The sequence below is a fragment of the Rhinolophus sinicus genome, linkage group LG07, assembly GCF_036562045.2.
Source record: "Rhinolophus sinicus isolate RSC01 linkage group LG07, ASM3656204v1, whole genome shotgun sequence".
Classification (NCBI taxonomy): domain Eukaryota; kingdom Metazoa; phylum Chordata; class Mammalia; order Chiroptera; family Rhinolophidae; genus Rhinolophus; species Rhinolophus sinicus.
The window spans coordinates 113,102,652-113,123,176 of record NC_133757.1 but is presented as its reverse complement, the minus strand read 5'-3'; the positions used below and the strand labels follow the sequence as shown (position 1 = coordinate 113,123,176).

Here is a 20,525-nt window from a genome sequence, read left to right as displayed (position 1 = left end):
CAGCTCTTCTGGAGCTGTCTCATCTCTTCCACGTTGTCTCCGTCCGGCACACAGGCTCCCCACTTGGTCCTCCTCCCTGCTTACCTCTCCAGTCTCAGTGATCACGTCTAACTTTCTTCCCCCCGCTTGCCCTCGGGGGGAAGAAATTGGCTCGCAACCATCAGCAGTTCTCAGGCCATGGAGAGTTTATACTCCGTCTCTCTGAGCCTTCGCCTACGTTATCCTCTCCTCCAACTTCTTCATCTGACCAATTCTATTTGTCGCTCACAAGTTGGCTTCGTCATTACCTTCTATCCAGTCTCTCTTGACAGCCCTTCCCCTTCTCCTGACCTTGGAGACCCTCCATGTGCTCCCAGGGCATCCCAATAGACATGATACGTAACTGCTTTCCTTTTCCTTCATGGGATAGTACAAACGGACGAATCCTACAAAGATCTCTCAAATAAGCACACTGAGTTTATCTAATTGATCCCCAAAGCAGATGCTTGAAAATGGTGACCTGTATAGTGTTTTAATGACAACGGGGTAAATGTACAATAGACCTTGGTTATTTTAAAATGCTGGAAATGGCTTGTGGACGATCCCCTCATTATTTTGGGGGGCTCTAAGATCCAGGGAGTCTATGTTGAGAAATAGAGAGCAAATGAAGAGACTCATGGAAAGGAAGACTGACGCTGAAACCCAGAGACTTTACGTGACATTACTAAGGTCATATGTTTTGATACTTACGTGACCTCAAAATGCTAGATACTTTCATAGATGAATTTTAAATTTCCATACAAAGGCTCCAATTGGTTTTCACCCACCAAACCACCCCTTCCAACCGAAAATGTGAGTGAACTTCTTTCACCAACTATTAGAGACACAAGGCTTGAAGATGAGCTTGCAGATGCTATAATTAATTTAGAGGCTCAAAGAGAACATTTTTGTTAGGTTCATCTGCTCTGGTCAGACCAGAAGATGATTCACTGAATCAATTTTCATATGGTTATTCTCTTCTCGCTCCACCAGAAGATCATAAGCAGAGGAACACATGGATAAATTCGACTTGCTTATTTAATGTATTTGAGGAGTGACCCAGAATACTCATGCGTTAGATATTTTAATTAGTAGAATATGAATAGTGTACAAAACACTTTCAGAACTATCGTCTAGATTTAAGCAGCTGTAGAAAGGATCTTTTGCGGTTTATTTAGAGGTTCAATATTTAGACCCATGATTATCTAATTTTAATGTGATCTGGGAAGCTGTTAGAGATGCAGATTTCTTGGTCCACTTCTGGTTTCCGGTTTAGTAGCCCAAGGTGGGGGCCCAGATTGGGACACAGGTTGGAGGCACAGGTATCTAAAGAAATTTATCAGTTTTGGACCACGATCCTATGAGGTAGTTGGTCCAGGATCCCTAGTTTGTAGAAATTCTGACCTAGAATTCTGCTGGAGTTCTGACATTCTGAAGTTGCTTGTTTGGTTTTTTAAAAAATATACATATACACACAACCCCAGTGCGATAAAAATGTTCCTGGGTTAACTGGTGATGCCCTTGGACAGCTCATAATTGAGAAACATACTCTAGATTGAGAAATTTCAAACCTCAGAGGGTCTTGAATTCTGCAGAAGCTTGCTGGATTTCTACAGACTTTTCATGACAATGTTTATTTTTAATATTTCAGGTTTCTCTGAGCACAGTGATATCCTAGACCATTTTCTCCCTCCATATGAAATACTTACCTTCAGTTTCATTCAATGAACTGAAGGCACACTATGTGCCAGGTGCTGAGGCGTGGCCTCATTCCCAAGAACAAAAACCACACCAGAAAGTGAACACATGTCAGACAGGTATTGACAAAAGTTGAGTATGTTCATTTTAAGGAGATCTACGTGAAGGGTAGAGCGACACAAAAAGAAAACGAGAAATCTTATCATAGCTCCGGAGTCTTCCCTTGTCAGCTTATATACTCCTAACATTATCGTAGAGAGAAAACAACTTGACTACATGATAAGTCAGATTAACACACACACACACACACACACACACACACACACACACACCCGCTCGCTATTTCCCTGAGAGCTGAGAGTTAAAACCCTCTACTTGTGACTATTCCAGAACATAGTCACAATGTGGGTAATGTGGGTAATGTTGGGTCACTGGAGGGGATGTCTGTCATCCATGAGCAGTTACAAATCTCCTCTCTGAAATGCCCCAGGAAGAAAAGCATCATCTTAAAAGAGGCCTCGCCTCCTAGTGAGCATCTGCGGTGGCAGCAATAGCGGGGCCCAAGGGGGTGCTGGGGCAGTGCTGAGCACCCAGCCCGAGGGGGCAGCAACAGTTGGGACATTTGGGGGGACTCTGAGGTTATGTTCAGAAACAACTGTGAGCCTTTCCTTTGTGATGAGTCAGATGTAACACTATTCCCAGTTGTCGTAGTGGACACAAGTGTGGTGGAACCCTTCTCAGTGTTGGGAACGTGGAGTCTCACTCAGCTCCAGCTGTGAGGTGCCAGCATAGGGTCCTCTCTAAGAGCATTTAAAGTCCTTTTTGTGTGGCTGAATTCTGAGGTATGCTTTGATCCATTAGTTACTCATACATGTGCAATAAGCACCAACTGAATGAGAATGGTCAAGGCCCCGACACTGAGACATGATATTCCCAAGATCACCCCAATTCTCCATATTTCCAAATACACACATGTTCATATAGGCCTTTCGCTTTTTCTCAATGGAAGGAATAAATTATATTTTCACCGCAAGTCACCTGAATCCTATGTACTCTTTATATCTGATGTTATAAAGTTTTTCACAAGCTCCATCCATGTAGTTCAAATTGGTGCTTCCACAAAATTATTAACCACTCATTAAAATGGACACTGTTACTATCTCTGCAAATGCCAAGGTTATATGATTGTCAAATCTCCTCACATGGTTTTCAGCAGAAAGTTCTAAACTTCTAAGTTTTTATCAGAGCATGCGATTCACTGCTTACTAAATATTTCAAGATACTAGTGTCACTTAATATTCTAATTGGCTTAGAGCTAAATGCTTTACATATATGACCTTGATTAATCCTCACAATGACCTGGAGGGCTTATGGGGCTCAGAGAGGGTGTTAATCTGTGCCAGCTCACACAGCAGAGCCCTACTGAACTCCACTTGCCTCTCAGACCTGTGTTCTCACCTATCCTGTTATTCTGCACTTGATTAACTCCTGTCCCGATCACACGTGAGCAAACATTGCTTAGAAATTCTGGGAAAGTGTTTTGGACATGTGGGTCGTGATGGTCTAAGGAGGATGTGGGCCTGTCTTGGAGTCAGAGTTGCCAGATTCACAGAAAAGCGTGCTCCTCTACGAGGGAAGATGTTACTCTGCAAATTTAGCACGTGTTTGAGAAGTGATGATAGCTGCAGCCCCAGACATTTCAGGAGGGAGCAGATGACTGCATCCCCGTGGCAGCATCCTTCAGCAGGTAGCTTTCTGTAGGAAAAGCTCCGCTGAGATCCATAGTTGCCATCAGACTCCCCCATCCGAACCCTGAACTGATCTGTCTGTTCATATACATAAACACACACACACACACACACACACACACTCCATTCCATTTATTCTTAAGGACAAGAAACAATTTCCTTAGGAATATCTCCTGATGTCTCTTACTAGAAGTCATGCATACATTACCCATTCAAGCATGCCTGTATGCGTGACCTTGTATGACAATCTGAAATTCCTAGTGGGATTTTATTTAGAGCTGTAAAGAAATGACGGTGAAGGGAATTGGTGAGGAAGAAGGGAAAGCCGTGGGGAGGAAGAGGGCAAATGAAAAGATCAGATCTCAACTGCGTCATCATCGTGGAGACTTACACCAACACACACCAAAGAACAGGCATGTGAGAACTAAGCATGAGGTTTCGATTTGTTTATTTTCTGGAAGGAGGGAGGCTGGAAGGAGAAACACTTCAGGGAGGCTGAGGACTTTTCTCTCTCTTGGGAAGGCATCAAGAATATTTTAATTTCACTGTTTGCTCAAAATGTCCCTTATTCTGAATGAGAAATTCTGCTGTTTGTTTGTAGCCCCTTCCAGGACGTCTCTGCGGCCCTGAAGTCCTGCACCAGCTGAGGGGAAGGCAAATAGCCCACGGCGCCCAGACTGGACGCCGATTTTGAATAAAATCCCAGCACGTGTGCATCTCCCTTCAGAAAACAAACGTATTGAAATAAGATCTCCAGTCTATAAAAAGCCTCTTGTTTCCTTCTGTGGGGTCAGGCATTGCTCTTCCTTGTGGGCTGTAGTTTGCATAAAGCCAAGCTAAGAGCTACCTCCTGGAAAAGAATTCTCTCTCTCTCTCTCTCTCTCTCTCTCTCTCTCTCTCTCTCTCTCTCTCACACACACACACACACACACACACACACACACACACATCTTAGTGAGTGGGCAAACAGGACATAGAAGAACGCATTTCTAGAAGGCGTCTGACTCCTAGACCTCCATTCCACAATAGCAGGTATTTACTTCAAGGACGGAGGCTAAGGGACTTGCCTTCATTACCAGCAAGGGGATCGCCATTATGTACATGTCTTTAGAGTAACTTTGTTCACAGACAGGAGAAGAGGCAGAATTAGAGGATTTTTCCTCTCCAGGATGAATCACGGGGAGGTGAAGCTGCCCACACGCATGCTCACATTCAGACAAACATGGGTGTGATTAACCGGCTGGGAACATTCTCCACCCGGCAGCAGCGTGCACAGCACCACACACACCATCCATAAACACCACAGCTCTGGGGCTGTCACACAGCGTTCGTCTGTGGGGAGAAGCTGCTCGGCTTCATCCCACCAGCTGAAATTCATTTTTCAAAAGAAATTAGACCAAGGTACTGTTGTTATAGCAACAGTCAGAGCCACTTACACAGCCTCTTCCCCCCACACACCCTCACTCTGACTTCTGTGGGCAGCGATTTCAGTTATGTCCAGGGAGTGACCAAGGCTGACCGTGGGTGGATACTTCCCCAGCCTTTTAAGCAGTGGAAGTCTAAATCCTCCATGTCCGAGCTGAAGTTTAAAGACAAGACTTGCCCACATTCCACAGAGTTCTCCCAGTCCTGAAATTTGATGAGCAGGACAATGTTTTCATCTCTTGGGTAGGAACTGGACATGTGATCGCTGCCTTGCTTGGGGTTAACCACGTACTGGCCCTTTCAGAATGGGAATTTCCAGTGAGGCGGTCCTGTTGGCCATCACCACACATTCTGAAGGGTCTTCATGACTTTAGTCCTCTTCGTGGTGTGGCATTCCCAACATCACAGCTCCCTCCAACCCTTACAAACAACAATCAACTCCAAAATGCCCCTTTCTTGACCAAGACGTACATTTACTAGCGAACCTTTATGGTGCATAATTTTCCAAAGGAGTCAGCGAGGTGGGGTATACATTCAGCCCAGAGGTACGCCAAGGTGGTGAAAGTCATGAAACTGTACTCACCTTAATGTTATGAGCTGACTGTGTCCCCCAAACACCTGTGGTGAAGCTCTAACTCCCAGCACCTCAGAAGGTGACAGTATTTGAAGACAGGGTCTTTAGAGAGGTGATGAAGGTACAATGAGGTCATTAGGGTGGGCCCTCATCCAATCTGACTGGATTGGAGGAAATTAGGACAGCAGTACACACAGAAGGAAGACCACGTGAAGACAGTCAGCTAAAGACAAACGTCTCAGAAGAAACCGGCCCTGCTGACAACTTGACCTTGGCCTTCTGGTCTCCAGGATGGTGAGGAAACACATTTCTGTTGTTTAAGCCCCCCAGGCTGTGCACCACTTTGTTAGGGCAGCCCCATCAAACTAATACAACTAAGAATCTGAAACGTGTCTCTGTCCTCTTAGTGTCTTACACAGGCAAGGCACTCCATGACTGTTTTAAAGGAACGTCTTGCACTAATTTGTCCAGGCTTTGATTCAACTAACAGAACCTCTCCCGCATGTGCTAGCGTCGGTGTCAAGCACTAGGGATGCATTGGTGATCAGGATTTAGTCTCAGACCTCAAGGGCCTTCAGGGTGGAGGGGAAGGAAGCCGCTGAGCAAGGATGAGGAAGTCTGAGTAGGCACCTGCGCCGTGGAAACACAAAGGAGGGGCATCCCACAGTCCAGATGGGGTAAGGCTTCCCGGAGGGACTCGGATGTAAGCTGAGACTCGGCGGACTCACAGTGAGGCAAAGACGCCAGAGGAGACAGAAAGCTTGGCTTCTAAGGGAAACCTCACGTAGTGGTTTCTGGCTTGGGCCAGAGTGCTAGGAGAAAGCGCCGAGACATGAGGCTGCAGAAGTAGGAGCTATAGATCACGAAGGGCTTGTTTGCCATGCTAAGACATTTGTACTTTATCCAGAAGGCTCTGGGAGACACTGCAGGAAAAGCGGTCACTTGCAAAGTTAACTTCTGATTTCCTAGTGATAGAAATTGGTTGCTGAGGGTAAAATATTTGAAGTGCTCTGTATTAGTCAGTTCAGGCTGCCTTAACAAAATGCCATAGGTGGGGTAACTTAAACAACAGACACTTATTTTCTCACAGTTCTGGAGGCTGGAAGTCCAAAGTCAAGGTGTCTGCAGGTTTAGTTTCTCCTGAGGCCTCTATCCTTGGCTTGCAGATGGCCGCCTTCTCTCTGTGTCTTCACATGGCCTTTCCTCTGTATGTATGTCTCCCTGGTGCCATTATGTGTGTCCACATTTTCTCTTGTTATAACGACACTAATGAGATGGAATTAAGGCCCACCCTAACAGTCTCATTTTAACTTAATCACCGCTCAACATGCCTTATCTCCAAATATAATCACCTTCTGAGGTACTGGGGGTTAGGGCATTTTGGGGGAGGACACGATTCAGCCCATCACATGATCCCATTCCATTCCTGCATGTTTGATTAAGGAAATGGCTAAAGGCATCCTTAACTTATAAATCAATACAACACATGCTTGGTCCTGAGGCAAGTAGCTCAATAATTGCTATTCAGTCCAGAGCTTAACAGTATATTTTGTTAAAAGTGTTTGTCTCCTAATTTTAATGCCAAAGTCAAAATACACTTCACATTTGCCCCTTAACTACCAGCAAAGAAGTGTAGTTGGGGACGGCTCTTAGCAGAACTCAGAGTAGGCAGAACTAGCCTGTCACGGTTTAGGGGGCTCAGAATAATGACTATTTGTTCCCTGAAACTTGGTACATGGTACTTCACATCGATAATCCACCTGACCTCAGAGAGATGCACAGAAAGACACAATTCAGAGGTAAGAACAGGAATGATAGTCAGGATTTCCTGCTTGAGCGCAATGCCCCATGCAATGAATCACTTTTCGTGTAACAGGTTCAGAGTTTGGCAACTTTCTGTTCAAACTGTGGTGCCCTGTAAATGTACTGTAACAGTGTACAGTCAGAAGTATATATTTCAGTGGTTTTATCTTTCTTACCTAGCCATCCAGATTATTATTTATGCAGTTTCCATTATAATGCTACAGTTAAGTTTGCATAGTATTTCTGTAACTACCTACTTTTGCACGGTTATGGCTCTCTAAAACTCCCCTGGGACAGAATGTTTCTCACCTTGGTCTCAATTGTAAAGTAAATTTTTTTTTTTGTTTTTTTTGGTAAAACCAAATGATGACTTTAGGGATTTTCCTGAAGTTATGTGAATGTAAAAAAAAAAAAAGAAAAAAAAAAAAAAAGAAAGGAGGATTTTTACTGCAAAGAATATTTTGTTACCCTTTGTCCAATCCAACACCACAAATCAAAAAGAGCTGAACATAAAGGCATCGAGCAAAGCAATGTAATAGATTTCACTGAAGGCTGCCCACACTGCCAGATTTAACTAAATGAGGTTTGCATTCACATGCTTATCAGTATTTAAAAATACCCTGAGTGTACACAATAGAAAACGTCAGGAACTTGAAAAGCAAAAATATGTGTGTGGCATTTTCCAGATCTCACTAAAGCACAGTAACCAAACAAACTTAATTATGTGATGGGGCAGCAGTTACTTAACCTCTCTGGACCCTATTTCCTCAGTAATAAAATGAGAGGGCTGGACTACCCAATTTCCAAGGCTCGTTCCAGCTCTAACAGAGTCTCTATTTGGACTCTGGATTCAAGTCAATGACTCACTTTCAAGACCACCCTGGGAGACCCTATTCACTCAGATGGACAGCTGAACCTGGCAGGTCGTTAGTGAGTAACTAAGATCCTGGTTTTTAAGTCAGAGAGCAAGAATTCATTACACTCTGCTGCAAAGGTTTCTTGGCTTTAGTAAGCCTGAAAGAAAAATTACACTTAAGTCCTAATCACAAGTATCTTCCAAAAAAACAGAAACCGAAGTGTGTCAATCACGTGGTTCATCAAAGAGAATTTTTTACTTTATGATGGTCTCTTTGGCGTCAGGTGCTGAGCTGGGTGCAGAGGGTGGGAAAGATACACAAGATCCCTTCTTTCAAAGAAATTCAAAGCCTGTTGCATCATTTCACTCCTACGTGTCTATGGGAAAAGGTTCCCGTTATGCGTAATACTTGTCAGACATGGACGACAGTGATTTTTCCTTTCTGGTGATCACACTTAGCCAACTTCACAAACTTACAGAATGGTACATGGCTCGTTTCCACCATGAATGATTTTGATTGAACGGCCTTAAATTGCATGAAGAGTCTGAATGTGCTAGTTTGGGTAACTGGATACTGGACCAGGTTACAAGTCGGAACTGGCCACCTTTTCTGGTGTCCACTATTGCATATTTGACCTAGAAGAGGTTGGCGGGTGTGGGTCTAATCCTAGGCTGAGAGTGAGGGGCCCTGGGTCCTGGCCAAGCTGTGTGTCCTGTGAAAGTCAGTCGACTATTTCCTGCCTCTGTTTTTGCCTGGACAAAATAATCTCTAAACTCCATTATAGATAGTTCTCACTACATTAATTTAGATATAGTTAGAAGATGAATCAACTGACATTTTAAGGTTTCCTCTTACCCTTGTGGTTCTTTTCTAAAATATGTAACTAATTCCTAAATTTGAAAGAATGAAAACGTTTGTGTCTATTGCTGTTTCACCTGATTAATTCAATTCCTGCTAATTTTGCCTTTAGCTATAACTTGGCTCAGGCCCAACCTGCTGTTTTTCCTATGTATATAAAATAAAAGAGCTTACTATGTAAAAGAATAGGTATAATAAAAATTATAAGGAGAATGCTCAACCTACTTAAGACAGAAATAGGTCTCAAGAACTCAAGGACTGAAGAGACTCAAATTTAAATACACAATTGATACAAGTATCATGAATTCTTCTCATATATTAATTAAAATAGTTCCCCAAGGATGTTTATTTACTAACAGTTTGATAGCCTACTTTGAATTGCAGTTGTTACTTTTAAATATATCACATGTAGTATATATTTACTACTAGACTTCAATTCAGATTTTTCTCAATTCTGGCAGCTGTTTGCCCACATTAGTTTAAATTAGGGAGAGTCTCTTGTATTCATAAACGCTTCATCTAAACGGCAGAAATGATGACTATAAAATTTGCCTTAGGTTTTTTGGAACTCTGCAGCTTAACTTCTAGTCTGAGATTTGAAAAGAATGAACATGGAGTGATTAATGCCCATTACTGAGTTCTTGCAGCTGTAACTTATCAGAATATGTATACTCTAATACTGTACCCATGGTAATTATCTCATTACTATGAAGTGTCACAGAAATGCATTATGTGAAGTACACACTGAATCACATTTAGCAATTTCGTTTTATGTTTGAAACCCAGAAGCTTCATGATCTCTAACAGTGGGGCCTTGCATGGGAGTTGGGGGCTCTGCATGGGAGTTGGGAGCTCTCAATGGGAATCAGGGGCTTAGCATGGCCGTCATGCACTGGAGATGGAGTTCCCTGGCAGGAGTAGCACCAACTTTGTGACTCTGGTCACTCTTTTAACTTTTCTGCACCTCAGTTCTTAATTTGAAAATGGGTATATTCATGTGCGACCCCTGCTATCCCTCACAGAAAGGATTAAGCAGATTAAGTCTATAAAACAGTTGGTCACCAGGAGGAGAGGCATTAAGGAAATTACTCAGCCTGCTGCAATGGTGACTTCTCTAACTGCATGAATATTTCATGAACAGGTACACATAATACTTGACATTTCTATGGAGCTTTTCATGCAAGCATCTCAACATCACTTAAAGAAATGCATGGCAACAATTAGCAGATATCTGGGAAGCATCAGCTCATTGGCCAGACACAGCCACCCAGTCTCTAATATCACAGCGTTGAAGAGCAGCAGTGTGTGCAAGGACAGTTATCCCACCAACCTGAGGATAGAAATAGAAATAGAAATAGAAATAAAGCGATGCTTATTTGAGAGTCTTCCGCACATGCCTATGATGTGTCCTAAACAATGGAAGTGCAAGAACTCCCTAAGAAAGTGAACATGTAGCTGGTGATGGGTCCTGTTAATTAGATGAGAGAAGTCAGCAAAGAGACAAAGAAATACTATCAGTGAGGGATCAAAATAAAACATTGTGAAGAAAGCAGGACAAAAGAAAGAATAATGTGCGGTCAGATTTCTAGTGTCTGTTGCAGCTTTGAAATGAGAAGTGAGAGACCGTGAGATTAATATCAGAGTAATTCACTGGGACTCTCAAAGGGGATCCCCTAGGACACCCAGCAGCATTAATATCAGCTGGGAACTTGTTAGAAATGCAAATTCTGTGGCCTGTCCCCAGACTTCCTGAACTCTGAGAGTGGGACCCAGAGTCTGTGTTTTAACAGCCCCCAAAGCGAGTCTCAGGATTTTGAGACCCCTTGTTCAAGAGCAGGGCTGTTTGTGCAACAGAACTTGTGGAGATGATGGAATGTTCTGTAAGCACACTGTCCAATACGAGGACATTGGCCTCTAGCCGTATGTGGCTTCTGAGTGCTGGAGATGTTGCCAGTGCTACCAAGGGACGGAATTCTTAATTTTATTAAATTTAATTCAATTTAAAACAGCTACATGCAATTAGTGGCTACTCTACTGGACAGTAAAGTTCTAGCACTGTGCTGCACATGAACACCAGGTTTGGGGCAGTAACAGAAGCCAACGGTGAAGAATGGAGATGGTGGGTGTGACTCTTCTGTATAAGAAATCTTGCTCGGAAAAGGAGGAGGGATGAAAGGCACCATAGCTTGAATGTCAGGAGGTGAAGTAAAGGGTTTTCAAGACGAGGAAGTCCTGCGTGGGTTTAAAGGAGAAGGCAAGTCAGGGACAGGAGAGGCTGACACTAAGGAAGAAGGAAGGACAAATGAAAAATTGTGTTGGAAATGTCTAATTGTGGTAAAATACCCAACACATAAAATTTACCATCTTAACCATTTTTAAGTGTACAGTTCAATGTTATTAAGTGCAGCCACACTGCTGTACAACCATCTCCACCATCCGTCTCCAGAACTCTCTTAATCTTGCAAAACTGAAACTCGACACCCATTCAACAGTAACTCCCTCCCCTCAGGCCCTGGCAATCAGCATTCTACTTTCTGTCTCTATGAATTTAACTACTCTAGGTACGTTATATAAGTGGAATCATACAGTGTTTGTCTTTGTGTGACTAGAATATCTCATTTAGCATAATATCCTCAAGGTTGATTCATGTTGTAGCTCGTGTCAGAATTTCCTCCCCTTTACAGGCTGAATAATATTCCATTATATGTATTCACCACTCATTGGTCTATGAACATTTGGGTAACTTCCGCTTTCTGGCTATTGTGGTTAGCGCTGCTAGGAACATGGGTTTACAAATATCTTGAGACCTTGCTTTCAATTCTTCTGGGTATATACCCAGAAGTAGAAGAGGTGGGTCATATGGTCGTTCTAGTTTTAATTTTTTGAGGAACCTCCATACTGTTTTGTGGCTGCGCCATTTTACATTCCCATCGAGATGTCTGTTTTTGAGACAATAAGGAATGGCACCTCAGAGCCATCAAAACAATGATTTAAAGACAAATGTGGGGGAGAGGTATGCTGAGATAGGAAGAGTGTGTGTGTGTGTGTGTGTGTGTGTGTGTGTGCAGTACACAAGAAACTTGGCTCTAATAGCTTCATTTTTTTTCACTGATAGCAATGTAAGGGCTTGACCTCCAAGGAAAAACATTGCTGAGGAGGAAAAACCAAGGGCTGAGGGGAGAAGTGAAAACAGTTTTGTCGAGTTGGTCCATTATAAGAGACGAACAGGGACACTAAGGATTCTGAAACCACAGTTATGGGACTGAGTTGTATTCCCCCCAAAAGATATTTTGAAGTCCTACCCCCAGTACCTCAGAATGTGACTTTATTTGGAAGAAGAGTCACTGCAGATGTAATTAGTTAAGATGAGGTCACACTGGAGTTTCATCATTCTTATAAGAAGGTGGCCATGTGACGACACACAGGGAGCACGCCATGTGATGACAGATGCAGAGACTGGAGTAATGTAGCTGCAAGCCAAGGAATGCCAAAGATTGCCAGCAAACCATCAGAAGCTGGGAAGAGGCATGGAAGGATTCCATGCAGCATCTCAGAGGGAGCATGGGCCCTGCTGACACCTGGATTTCAGACTTCTAGCCTCCTGGACTGTGAGACAATGGACTTCTGGTGTTTTAAGCCACCCAGTCCACAGTACTTTGTTACAGTAGCCCTAGGGACTGACACAGTTGCGGAGCATGAATCTGCAACAGGCCAAGAGCATCCCATTCCAAGGCCAAAATGAATACTTCCGATTACGGTGTGTCCCACCTATGAGCAATATGCTTTCTGACATACTGTGATACTACAAATGCTCCTCACCTTACAAGGGAGTTACGTCCCCATTAACCCATTCTAAGCTGAAAATACCTTAAGTCAAAAATGCATTTAATATACCCGACCTACTGAACATCAGAGCTTAGCCTCGTCTACTTGAAATGTGCTCACAACACTCCATCTGCCTACAGTTGGGCAAAATCATCCAGCTGCCGCTGTCCAGCATCACAACCCAGCATCGTACGACACAGATCGCTACCCCGGGAAAAGATCAATATTCAAAATTCCAAGTACAGTTTCTACCAAATGTGTATAGCTCCTGCACCACTGTAAAGTTGAAAAATAGTTATCTGACCCATTGTTAAGTCAGGGACCATCTGGAGAGGTGGTAAGTCAATGTAATACATATTTTGAATCATAGTTCTTACTAAAAGGCTTTCTCTCTTTCTGTCTTTCACAGGCACACCTGGGCATGCACATAAGCGCACTGAATTGTCTGCTTTTGAGAACCAAAAGGGGAAAAATCCTTCTCAGTATCTCAGGGCAGAAGTACGTGGAGTAGACGTGGACAAGCAATGCCTTATCTCTGTCATTACCTGGAAGTTCTTCTGGATTTTATTTCTCCTACATATGCCCTTTATTTTTTTTTCTTTCTGGGTTCTAAGCTTGAGTGTGGCTCTTGCTTCCCCTGTAAAAAGTGAAAGAATTTCCTAATTTTTGAAATGTCTAAGTTTTGCTGACTTTGGGCTTTGTCCTAAGGGCCAGTGATTCCAGGAAAATAGTAACATAATTATTTTCCTGCTTTTATACTTGCGTTTTATGGGGGAAAGTCAGTGTTAGAGTGATGAGTGCCAACAGATTAAGCTACTGGAGAAAGAGCTGTCTGGTTATGAACTCCTGGGGGAGTCTCTTCTAGAGGCGGATGTACTGTAAGAGCCGAGCAGCTGCGTGGGGCCAGCCCGGCCCGGGACTGCATCTTTCATACCGTCTCCACAGAAGAGTCTGGCCGGCGTACCTTGGAAGGGGCGCGCAGCTACTGCTGACATGGAAGCAGTGTGGATTATTTGGCTAAGCAGAACTGCCTGGAGCATGTGCCAAGTCAAAACATAAGTGACAGAAACAAACACAAAGTCTGTCCTTTGCTGCCTAAGCTCTTCTCCCTTTAAAACATACCTCTTGCTTTTGTTCAATTTCATCTACATCCTACTAGAAGAGGAAGAAATGAGCCGTAAGCCGCAATGGTGAAGGAAAAAAAAACACCCAGAGGTAATGAAAAATTTTAATTTTTTTATAAGAAATGTATCCAGTTAACAAACGCCTTTTTCCCTCCCTTCCTGACTCAGACCCTCACATTGAAAAAAAAAAGAAAGAAAGGAAGGAAGGAAGAAAGAAAAAGGCATTTAGACTTTGGCTTTTCATGAAAGGCATACAGTAAAAGTATCACTGTTCCAAAATTCCAAAGAAATTTCACAATCATAATGAAATGAAGGAGGAAATAGTTTTGTTGAGGTCTTGAAAACAGTCACCCTGTGTTGCTATGTGGAATATCCTTATAAATTATAAAGGGATTTGCAAAAATTAGTTCATTCATTCGACACACACTCTCACTGAGCATCATTTATACACCAGGCCCCACACGAGAAGCTGGGGACGCAGAGATGAATAAGACACAGTCTGCCTGGAAGAGCTCACAACAGAGAGAGACAGTTATTATTATTATTCATTATAATGTGGCTAGGCTTCCCATGCGCTACCTCCAGCCCCAGGAACCTTGATTTTAATGTACAAAGTACCATATTGTGGGGAGGAAAAAAAAAAAAGAAAGAAAGAAAACGACCACAGTAAATCGTGTAAAGGTGGCAGGTCTCTCCAGAAATATAGCTACACTATGAGCTGAGACCTCCTTTAAACTAAGGACGGGAAGAAAAGAACACAGCAAAAGGCCTAAGCACACGGTACCAAGCCCAACCACAACACACATCTGGAACTAAATTCGAGAAATTCAAAACTAACTAGGAAAAGGAAATTATATATAGTATAAAAAAGGAAAAGGAAACAAATTGGAATAGAGTCAAAAGCATTTTCTCTCCTTGTCCTTTTCAGAATTGCCCCCGAGTGTCACCTGAAGAATGACATGTCTTCAGCTCCACTGGGGATTGTGATGTTTCATAGACCAAGGGAACCAAGTGTGGAATCGATAACCCAGTTTCTCCATATTAATTTTTGGTTTTAAGTCAGATGAACCAACTCGAATATCAAAACTCAGGTTTTCTGATGGGATTCTATACCCGCTTAGAATCAGTGGCTGAGGAGAAAAGTATATACACAATAAATCTAAAATCATTCAATTACCTTAAGTCAATCGGGAGGCTTATATTTACTGAGAATAGGCATTTGAGTCCCGTATTACAAAGACATGCAAACGACTCCCATGTTGCCAAATCATTCTGGATAGTTTATTACTCCGTTCTCAGTTGTTGGAGAAGCAAGGAGAAAGGCCTGAGAATTTGATCAGGAAAATACTACATTTGTCAGTTGGCAACAGCAGCACACCAACACAGCCTCCTGAATTAACTGCTGTCTGAGCGTCGGCTCACAGGAAGGGAAAAATTCAGTTCCTTTAGAAACAGATGCGTGCTGCAAAATCATCCAAGTTAATTTCCTTCAGTTAATTAAGCTGGTTGCCTTATGAGCAAGTGACATGACCAAGTCTAGTGTACATCTGATGACTCACAGTTAGCTGGCCCCATCTCTGTTTTTAAACTTAACATTTAGACAGTCTCACAGAATCTGTCTAAGCAGTACTGGCCCTGCCCAATATTTAGTTCTGCTTTTACCACTGTTGAACCAAGGATTCTCTCAGGGGTGTCCGTATGAAGTACCATCAAGGTCTGCTCACTGCTGAATTCCCACTGCTTCATTGAAGAGATATGCATGTGTTGTGTGTGTGAGCCCAAGGCACCCCAACATCTGGTAACCTGGGAACTACCTCATTGGGGGGGTGTCATCTGAATACCCCTTAACATGGCACCTCACATGGAAGATGGGTTCAAGGTGGACACACTGTGACAGCCTCCTTATCTTAAGCAAAGTTTGGGAGATGCTGAGGGGTGGGGATGGGGACAGGAATTCCTCTGGAATCACTCTGGGATCCATGTCCACATGAGGGTAAGGCTGACAGTCTACTGTTATGCAGACTGGCCCCAATAATTCAGGCTCCCCTCAAAGTTGTCAGCAAACAGAAATACTAGTTGTGAGTCCATTATTTGCCAGGCAAATCCACGATCTTTCCTCTGAATTCCCACATCAACCCCACAAGGCAATAGACATCATTTATACAAATGAGGAAACTGGGACTCAGGAGATGAAATAAATCGCTTAAAGTCACACAGCTAACGTGAGGGAGTTGAGATTTGAATCCTAAAGCCTATACTTTTCTGTTACATGCCTCTCCACTTGTGAATGGAAAGTGTTTCTCATTTCCCAACTATTCAGAAGTGAGCGTGGCTCCGAAATGAGACAGAAAAAGAGGGAAGGCACCCTCAGAACTGCTCTCCCTTCGCAGTGGTCAGCTGGCATACAAGGAAGTACTATCTGAAAGTGGATCTCCTGTAACGGCTGTCGTTCTTTCAAACGTTCTCAGAACAGTTCTGCAGCTGTCTGAGTTGCTGAGGAATAAATACCAGGGGTGCCAAAAAAATGTATACAAGTGGACACTTTGGTCAACGTTGCTCAAGCAGTCGTTCACCCTAATCAGCAGTTTCTGGACGCTGATGGTAACCACTTTGAGCACCTCTTGTAATTGCAGAAGTCAAACGTGACTTGTAGTCATCTTTTGTTATCGGTATATATTATTACAATTTTAATACAGTTTTCCTTCTGGAAATGTGTATATTATTTTTTTGACACCCTCTGTATATATTGGCTACTAACCCAACCCCAGTCCCATCCTAAAGAGAATGGTCCAGGTAACGGCAGCCCCGTCCATGCAGGCCACGGTAATGACTACTCACATGGATGACCACTTTCCAGGGACATCACTCCATTTCCCAGGAAACCGAACTGGCTCAGAAGCATCTGAAACACTGTGCTGTATATAAACAAGCTTCGGCTCTTCGAAATACAGACGGCCACCCACTGGGGTTCCCTGACGGAGCTGTACACACTCACGCTATGCTGGCACTGCCTTCGCCCGACTCTTCCTAATTCTCTTTATTTTTCTTTATTAATATCTTTAAATTGCACTTTCCTCATAAAGTAGGGTTACTGCTGCCTAGTTCAGGAGATGATTATAAGGACTGAATGAGGTAACATAAGCAACGCATCCAACAAATGTCGCTGGAAGACTTTTTGTTAACGGACCTCTTCCGTTAGTAATTCCATAGTAACCTGTAGGATTTTCAAGTGAGAGTTTTTCTATATCATTATCAGAAATAGAAACAATGCAAATACACAGGTTTAGATGACAGAACCAGGGTTCCATGACACGGATACTGCTGACTTTTCAAACTGGAGGTTTACATAAAAATGGGTTTTCGGATCTCTGAGAACCCCCAAAAATTGTACAAAGAATTTTGTGGGCGTGTGTATCTTTTTTCAGGAAAGAGGGTCTAAAGCTTTGATCTGATTCTCAGTGTGGTACATACTCTTTCAAATGTTTAAGAGTCACTCATTCTCCTCCAGGTTATCAGTGACAAATGATCGTGTGGAACCTGCCTTATAAGCTGCGTTGATTTCACTGAAGTTCAAAGCCACATACTCTTGCAATTCTAGGTGGAATTGATGAATGTATGTTCTCTACATCCAAGAAGACCCATGTATGTGCTACACTGATGGCATCTGGAAGACTGGGCTTGATTCTGGAGTCCTCATTCTCATCAGGCAGAGGTACAAGGGAGCATGACCAGGGCACAGAAGGCCCCAGAAACTCTGTCAGGTGAGAAAGGGGTGAAGGAATTGAGGGCCTTTTGCTGGAGGAAGAGAAGAGTTAGGGAGCAGGAACGCCACAGGTCTTTAAATAGTTGACAATGCTACCTAGGAAAAGGATTAGATTTAATCTATGTAGCTCCGGAATATGGAACTAAGAATCAATGGTTGGAAGTTATGGGGAGAAAGAATCCAGCCTCTAAAGAAGGAGGAACTTCTAAAAATGATTAGAGAGATTCAAAATAGAAACGGCTGCCTGGTGAGGCTAATGAGCTTCCTGTCCCTTGAGTTTTCATGCCAAGGTTTCATGATCCTCTGTCAGGAATTTGTAAAGGGGATTCTTTATTGGGTGGAAGGTAGAGAAAATGACCTCTACAATTCCTTCTAATTCCATGATCTGTCTATTAAGATTTTATATCTCTTATTAAAATTTATAGTCAAAGACCCATACACACGTTCTCTTACTTCATATTACAGATACTGGTGGCGAATCACTTTATAAAGATCGCTCTTTAACTTTAGGTTTTTATGTATTTTGTTTACTTAAAGTGGGGTGCACCCATGTATGGAATGCTGTGACTGTTTCCAGCACACACTCCTCCTATCTCCCTCCTCGCTGAGTCTCCACTGTCCCCCCAGAGTTCACCCCACCCCCATCTCTCCCCTGGACTCTGGTATTCTCTTCCTGTTAAGCCTTGCTTCCCATCCTATCCCCCTCCAATCTATTCTCTGCGAGCATCCAGAGTAATCGTTTAAAACCATTAATCAGGGCATGTCTTTCTGCCTAAAGTCCTTCTACAGATTCCCATTTGTCTTAAAAGTCAAACTCGTAACCTTGGCCTACAAGGCGCTGGATGACCTCGTGGCTCCATGCTCATTTCCTGCCACCCTCCCCTCTCCAAGGCACTCTCGCCCTGCTGGCCTCTCCTCCTGCTCTTTTCGGCCTCTGCTTCCGCGCCTCTGTCCTCTCTGTGGAAAGCCTGCTCTCCCCAGCTCCCTGTCAGCCTCCAGGTGTCAGCTCAAGTGTCAACTCAGAAACGTGGTCCGTGGCCGCCCTGTCTCAGCCACACGTCCCACCTATACTCCATCACATCACTGTTGTGTTTTCTCCATACACTCATCACGACTTAGCATCACGGTGCTCCCTTTTGGCTTCAAACTGGCTTCTTCCCCACTTTGAGTGTAGGCTCCTTGAAAATAAGGACCTAGTCTGTGCTGTTCAGTGTGTAGCACAGCAGCATGGCTGGTGGTCAGTAAGTATTTCTGGAATTAAAGAATGAATGAATGAGTGACTGTAAGAACACCTCCGCCCAGGACAGAGGGTTGGCTCTGGGGTTGTGTGTGACTTTGTTCTCTTGGACGGTAAGCACAAACAGGCTTACTGATGCCTCACCCTCTTCCTAGGACAGCAGGCCCTCAGGGGAATCTTGGATTGGCCCCCATGAAGCTCATTAATGTAATTTAGAGGCAAAGATGAGAGAAAACCACCTTTTCACTGAAGAAAGAATTAGCCATATCTCGGAGTGTCCTTATACGCACTGAGGGGTAAAATCCTAGAGAGGAATAATCGCAGGCCCCTAAATCTAGGAGAGTGTGTCTTTTTTGTCTCTGAGGGCTCTCAGAAAAAAATATTCTGGCAGTGAGGAGCAAGAGATGCTGGAATGGGTTACTGAGGAGGTGGCAGAATCTCCTTTTCTGGAGCTCTTTAAAAATAGAACAGCCATCTGGGATGATTTAGATATGGTCTTCAATGAAGAAGGGGGGTGGAAGAGGCAATGAAAGATCTCTCTGAGTCCCATTTCATCCTTGATTTTCTGATATTTCTCTCTCAAGTTTTATTCATAGCAAAAGCCTGAAAGGAGCTAGGAACTCACTTTTCCTTTGTAACTGAAAGTTAAATCCCATTCTCCTTTGAGCTGTAATTCTGCTGTATCATTCTCTTCTTCTCTCCTCAAATGGGCAATTGGGATATCATAATTTTTGGGTTATGTGGAAATTCTGGATGAAACTTAACTTCCATTCTCTCTTTCCTAGAAAGGCCAGTAAAGGGATGCAAGATGGAAGAATTGAGAAGTAGAGAAATGACAGCCTGAAGAGTACAAACCTGTGTGGGTCCTGCCCCTGCCACTCCCTGCAAAGGACCGAGGGACAGGAGCGTCACATGGGAAATAGGGAAGACTGGTGAGATGTGCTACAACCCCAGGGAAGAGCTGCTGTCAAAGGCAGAAGTCAAGCCCCGGAAGCCTTGTCTATTTTCCATCACTATTGATTCTTCGTTTTTTTGTTATGGTTTTTAACGGGATTGAGTTTGGGAAAGTCAACATGTAAACAACGTAAAGCACACTTTTCTTATATTTGATTATGAAATTATAGCAATTGAACTGTTTCCTAGCTTTGTTCTTATGAGTCTTGCTTGGTTGGTCAAAGCTGCATAGTCAAAAGAATAACAGACTTTAATACAGAGAAGCCTGAATTTTACTGTTTTTTACTGTAGAGGCCACACTGTAAAAAGCTTTGTTAAATTTGTCTCTCAGTAGTATTTGTATGTCATAACTGTTTTTCTAACCTAAATCAACTTGGTTGAGATGATCGAATACATTTATTCTTAAATGTTCTTTATACACACTACTGTACATAACAAACTAATGGCCAATGTGACTGTCGGTTTTTTAATCCAAAGGAACACAAACAGCTTTCAATGACGACATTAACTTTTTCGCCTTTCTGTAAGTTAATGGATAATCCATATTTTTATGGAATATTGTGTTGTCAGAACAAAGTGTGACTATAAAGGTCCTCACAAACAATACTTTAAGACTGGCCTTGTCACCGCTATATGACCAT

At 43.1% G+C, this 20,525-nt stretch overlaps 1 protein-coding gene across 2 annotated transcripts in view; it reads right to left on the bottom strand.

Annotated features, from left to right (window-relative positions):
- MAML3 (mastermind like transcriptional coactivator 3) overlaps positions 1-20,525 on the bottom strand; it is a 376,796-nt gene that overhangs the window by 157,744 nt on the left and 198,527 nt on the right. The window lies entirely within an intron of this gene.